Source organism: Bufo bufo, chromosome 1, assembly GCF_905171765.1.
Source record: "Bufo bufo chromosome 1, aBufBuf1.1, whole genome shotgun sequence".
NCBI lineage: Eukaryota > Metazoa > Chordata > Amphibia > Anura > Bufonidae > Bufo > Bufo bufo.
Genome location: NC_053389.1, coordinates 471,202,860 through 471,208,859, shown reverse-complemented (window position 1 = coordinate 471,208,859; position 6,000 = coordinate 471,202,860). Strand labels below are relative to the sequence as shown.

At 51.4% G+C, this 6,000-nt stretch overlaps 1 protein-coding gene across 6 annotated transcripts in view; it reads left to right on the top strand.

Annotated features, from left to right (window-relative positions):
- Positions 1–224: 224 nt before the first annotated feature.
- Positions 225–6,000, top strand: part of NR2C1 (nuclear receptor subfamily 2 group C member 1) — a 77,722-nt gene continuing 71,946 nt past the window's right edge. For 3 of the 6 annotated variants that reach the window (XM_040408905.1, XM_040408911.1, XM_040408878.1), the window contains exon 1: positions 225–738. The gene's annotated coding sequence lies outside the window, so the exon portion shown is untranslated. Of the gene's footprint in view, positions 739–797; positions 1,113–1,253; positions 1,291–6,000 lie in introns of those variants that run through there. The other 3 variants (XM_040408892.1, XM_040408898.1, XM_040408885.1) reach the window with 3 other exon arrangements.

The window sequence follows — 6,000 nt, the reverse complement described above, 5'->3', positions numbered from 1 at the left end:
TGGGACCTGCCGAAGGTGCGCGGAGGTCACTGCACGCTCCCACGTGGTTACGTCACCACGCAGATCGCAGGTCCTGCTCAATGAAGAGACTACCGCACAGCGGGTGAGTTTTTTTTTTTTTAACCCCTCCTGGGTAAAGTGTACCCGTTTTTAACGGCTGTTAGACGGGTGCACTCCTGTCAATTGGCCGTTAAAAACTGTCCCATTGATTTCAATAGGTCCGTCTGACAGCGAAAACGGCCAAAAATAGAAAGCTATTCACTGGCCGTTAAAAGAACGGCCAGTTGAATAGCCCCATAGACTTTCATTGGTGCTAAAAATGGCCGTGTGCCGGCCAATATTCACTGTCGTGTGCATGAGGCCTAAAACTGATGCTCACAGATGGGTTTTTTTTCATTTCTCTGAGGGATCGGATGTGAACGGTTGCCATCAGTCTCCACACATCTCCCAGACCCTAAACCCCCTGTCATGTAACGGAACGTGACGGATAACTTTCCCCGTCCTTCCTGCGCGCTCACCGCCGTCGCGGCCTCTCCTCAGATCCTGCGTGCGTCATTCCGTACGAAACGCCGCTGACGTCATCACGGCTCCAGCTACGCTTCGGTCACAAGGAGGAGCTGTGCTCTCGGTGGAGCTGAGGGAGGGTCACGAACTCTGACCCGCCGGGAACCGAGTGCAGCCCATAACGGAGTTTTCGTCGCCTGGCAGCAGTGGTCCGCTGTGCTTTCCCGGTCGCAGGTAAGACGAGCGCGAGTACTGGAAGGAGACGTGAAGGAAGTGACCCGGGGCTGTGTAATATGAGCTAGCGGGAGCGCTGGAGGACTCCGGCTGTTCCGCTCCTGCACATGAATACGTCCGCTTCACCCCCTCCCTGTGACCTCTGACCTCCACCCGACAGGAACAGCTTCCCGGAGACGCTGCGTGCTCCCTCTCCTCCCTCTGTGCGCGCACTTTACTGACGAGCCCCGGCTGTGTGCGACCTGTCACTGCGCCCGCACCCATGGCGGCACTCCAGCTTCCTGCTGCAGCCATATGCTGTGGCTATGCGATGGCAGCGCATTGTCTCTGGCTGTAAACTGGGAAATGGCTTAGGAATGATGGCAGCCTCGGGGGTAGTTGTATCACTTTTTCCTGAAAGCCCATGATCAGCCTTTGTGCAAAAGGGTGCTGCCTACTGCAAACCCACAGTGGTGCCCTCCTTACCAAGGCCTAAGGAGCGTGATCTGAGCCCTGGAGACAGCGGCCCAAGGAGCTCAACATCTGTGTGGCCTGGTCTGTCTTCTTGGAGATGTAAAGTAGAACTGGCTTAGGCATCAGTCATGGATCTGCAAAAACGCTTCCGTTACAATAATACAACCGCATGCATCCAACATGTACGGATCCGGTTGTATTATGTCTTCTATAGCCATGACTGATCTGTCTTGAACACCATTGAAAGTCAATGGGGGACGGATCAGTTTTCTATTGTGTGGAGAGAACACGGATCCATCCCCGTTGACTTACATTGTGTGCCAGGACGGATCCGTTTGACTCCGTTTTGTCAGGCGGACAGCAAAACGCTGCAAGCGGCGTTTTGGTGTCCACCTCCAGAGAATGGCGACTGATCGGAGGCAAAATGATGCATTCTGAGCAGATCCTTTTCCATTCAGAATGCATTAGGGCAAAACCTGATCCGTTTTGGACAGCTTGTGAGAGCCCTGAACGGATCTCACAAATGGAAACCAAAACGCCAGTGTAAAAGTAGCTTTAGTTGCCCATAGCAACCAATCAGATCCCACCCTTTCATTTTTTACAGCTCCTTTGGAAAATGAAAGGTGAATTCTGGTTGCCAGTTTCCCCTTACACCATTGAAAATTCTGCAACTGAATATCAGTTTCATTCATTTGAATGGGGCTGGCAGAAATCTGTGATTGCCGAAAAAACAACCCGTTCAAATGAATGGAACTGATTCACCCGTGACTGGTAAATCTGCAGTGTTGTTCAGTACCAGCAAAGTGTAGCAATTCTTATCCACAAATAAATTGCAGGGTTATCCAGGATTTCACCCCACCCCTCTGGCACCGCCACATTCAGTGTGAATGCTTAGGCCTTTTCCTAGGCTGTCACCATACATCTGAAAGGGCCTGAGCTGCAGGATCAGACACTGCTAGTATGCAATGTACAGCGCTGTGCTGGGTAAGCTCCGTTGTGCTGCCCATTGACATCTATTATGACAGAACGCCTCTTAAAGGCTTCCTTGGGGCATTCTGTTATATTCCGTGATAAAGGAATCCGTAACAGAATTGCCCAAATACCTGAACTTGAAAAACAAAAGTTTTCTCATCCCTACTGATGACCTAACCTGAGGATAGGTCATCAATATCAAATTCCTGGATAAACTCTCTAAGGCCTCATGCACATGACCGTTCCGGTTTTTGCAGTCCGCAAATTGGGGATCCGCAAAACACGGAAGCTGCCTTCCGAAATTTGCGGAACGGAACAGGCGACCCCTTGTAGAAATGCCTATTCTCGTCTGCAAAACGGACAAGAATAGGACATGCTATTTTTTATTTTTTTTTGCGGCGCCAAGGATCGGAGCAACGGATGCGGAGAGCACACAGAGTGCTGTCTGCATCTTTTGCGGCCCCATTGAAGTGAATGGGTCCGCATCCGAGCCACCAAGACTGCAGCTCGGATGTGGACCAGAACAACAGTCGTGTGCATGAGGCCTAAATCTACAGCATGTCAGTTTATTCTTTGGATTTTCATTGCGGATTTTGCAATGCAAAGAGTGAAATCTGCATCAAATTGGCGACCTTTCCTCGACAAAAAAACATTGTTTCGGTGCTGCCAACCCCCAGCTTAGGCTACTTTCACACTGCCGTTTCTGGGTCCGCCTGTGAGATCCGTTCAGGGCTCTCACAAGCGGCCCAAAACGGATCAGTTCAGCCCCAATGCATTCTGAATGGATAAGGATCCGTTCAGAATGCATCAGTTTGTCTCCGTTCAGCCTCCATTTCGCTCTGGAGGCGGACACCAAAACGCTGCTTGCAGCGTTTTGATGTCCGTCTGACAAAACTGGGCCAAACGGATCCGTCCTGACTTACAATGTAAGTCAATGGGGAAGAATCCGTTTTTTATGACACAATATGGTGCAATTGAAAACGGATCCGCCTCCCATTGACTTTCAGTGTAAGTCAAAACGGATCCTTTTGCATTATCATGAACCAAAAAAAAAAAAAATATATATATATATTTTTTTGTTCATGGTAATGCAAACGGATCCGTTCTGAACGGATACAAGCGTTTGCATTATAGGTGCGGATCCGTCTGTGCAGATACCAGACGGATCCGCACCTAAACGCAGGTGTGAAAGTAACCTTAAAGAGGACCTTTCACCTGTATAAACTATGGTAACTGAGTATGCTGCCATATAGAGCGGCGCCCGGGGATCTCACTGCACTTACTATTATCCCCGGGCGCCGCTCCGTTCTCCCGTTATAGGCTCCGGTACCTTTGCTTCTTAAGTTATAGTAGGCGCTGGCCAATCGCAGCGCACAGCTCACAGCCTGGGAGAAAAAAACCTCCCAGGCTGTGAGCTGTGCGCTGCGATTGGCCAGCGCTGCAGCCTAGGAGAAGGAGACGCCCACAGGACAAGGGAAGACACCGCCTACTATAACTTAAGAAGCAAAGGTACCGGAGCCTATAACGGGAGAACGGAGCGGCGCCCGGGGATAATAGTAAGTGCAGTGAGATCCCCGGGTGCCGCTCTACATGGCAGCATACTCAGTTACCATAGTTTATACAGGTGAAAGGTCCTCTTTAAATGCTGCAGACTTTGTGCTACAGAAAATCTGCACATGTGGACCTGCCCACTAAAAAGGTTCAGCAAAGCCTGTATTTTATACATTTCTATCTTTGTCCACCTTCTGTGAACAGCTATCGGTACAGGGGAGGTGTTATCAGTGACTGATAGCATTGTATGTCAGTGTACATAGAGAAGACTGTACAGGGGAGGTGTTATCAGTGACTGATAGCATTGTATGTCAGTGTACATAGAGAAGACTGTACAGGGGAGGTGTTATCAGTGACTGATAGCATTGTATTAGGGGTGGGCGATATAGACGATATAGGCGATATGCGATATAAATTTGTGCCACGATATGGATTTTGAGCATATCGCCTATATCGCCGGACCGCAATATGATCCTGAGCCGGCACAGTGGAGAAGGAGAGAGTCCCTCCCTCCCCACTGTGCGCGGCTGCCGCTGACCACCAATGACAAGAGGAGGAGGGGAGGGACTGACAGTAAATCATTGAGTTTTCACGATCTCAGTGAGCGCGTGAAAACTCAAATCCGATGGTATATTCTAACCCCCAGGCGTTCCCATGGTGACAGGGACGCTTGCCTGGGGGTTAGAACATACAGGGCCACGCCGCTGACAGTAGAACATTTAAAAACTAATCAGTAACTTTAACTTTATTAATTGGTGATCTCTTTACTGTATACCTTACTAGGTCTTAGCTCCGGTAACTAGTGATGTCCGGTTCATGAACGAATCGTTCATTTGAATCGATTCAGTTCAGTGAACCAGAGGAGTCGATTCACTTGAATGATCCGATCTGTTTGAAACGGCTCTCAGTCCCAGCACACAGACACTGCAGACAGAGACGCTCAGCTCACCACCTCACGCTGGCAGCAGGAGCCTGAGGGAGGGACTGGGGAGGAGTCAGTAATATGATCTTAGAGTGGAAGAGCTGCTTCTGCCAGCCCCTCCCCTCCCCGCCCACCAACCAATCACCGACCAGAGCTGAGGGGGCGAGGCCAGCACAGCACACTGCAGCTCTGACTCGAGTCCTCGGAGTAGTGCAGGGTCAGGGAGTCTAAAGGAATCGAATGAGTCACAAGAATCTAAAGATCCGACTCAGTCAGTGACTCATTCGATTCATTGAGTTAGAAGAGCCGGGAGTCAGACTGTAGAACAGTTTACACTGAGGCTGTCAGCTCTTGTTGCAGCAGTGATAAGGAGCAGAGAGATAAGAGAAGGGACAGATGACACAGAGTTTAGATTACAGGATGAATTAAATTAACCCTTTAGAATCAAATTGGCTTCTCAGGAGATATATATGTTAAAGGCATATATAGGCAGTACTACTGAATGAGATGCCTTTAACATATATATCTCCTGAGAAGCCAATTTGATTTGTGGGATCTGTGGATGGCACCGTTTAGGGGAGGGGGGGGATCTGTGGATATCACCTTTTAGGGGAGGGGGGGATCTGTGGATGGCACCGTTTAGGGGAGGGGGGGGTGTCTGTGGATGGCACCGTTTAGGGGAGGGGGGGGGATCTGTGGATGGCACCGTTTAGGGGAGGGGGGGATCTGTGGATGGCACCGTTTAGGGGAGGGGGGGGGGATCTGTGGATGGCACCTTTTAGGGGAGGGGGGGGGATCTGTGGATGGCACCTTTTAGGGGAGGGGGGGGATCTGTGGATGGCACCTTTTAGGGGAGGGGGGGGGGATCTGTGGATGGCACCTTTTAGGGGAGGGGGGGGATCTGTGGATGGCACTGTTTAGGGGAGGGGGGGATCTGTGGATGGCACTGTTTAGGGGAGGGGGGGATCTGTGGATGGCACTGTTTAGGGGAGGGGGGGATCTGTGGATGGCACCGTTTAGGGGAGGGGGGGGGGGATCTGTGGATGGCACCGTTTAGGGGAGGGGGGGGGATCTGTGGATGGCACCGTTTAGGGGAGGGGGGGGGGATCTGTGGATGGCACCGTTTAGGGGAGGGGGGGGGGGATCTGTGGATGGCACCGTTTAGGGGGGGGGGGGGGATCTGTGGATGGCACCGTTTAGGGGAGGGGGGGGGATCTGTGGATGGCACCTTTTAGGGGAGGGGGGGGGGATCTGTGGATGGCACCTTTTAGGGGAGGGGGGGGGGATCTGTGGATGGCACCTTTTAGGGGAGGGGGGGATCTGTGGATGGCACCGTTTAGGGGAGGGGGGGATCTGTGGATGGC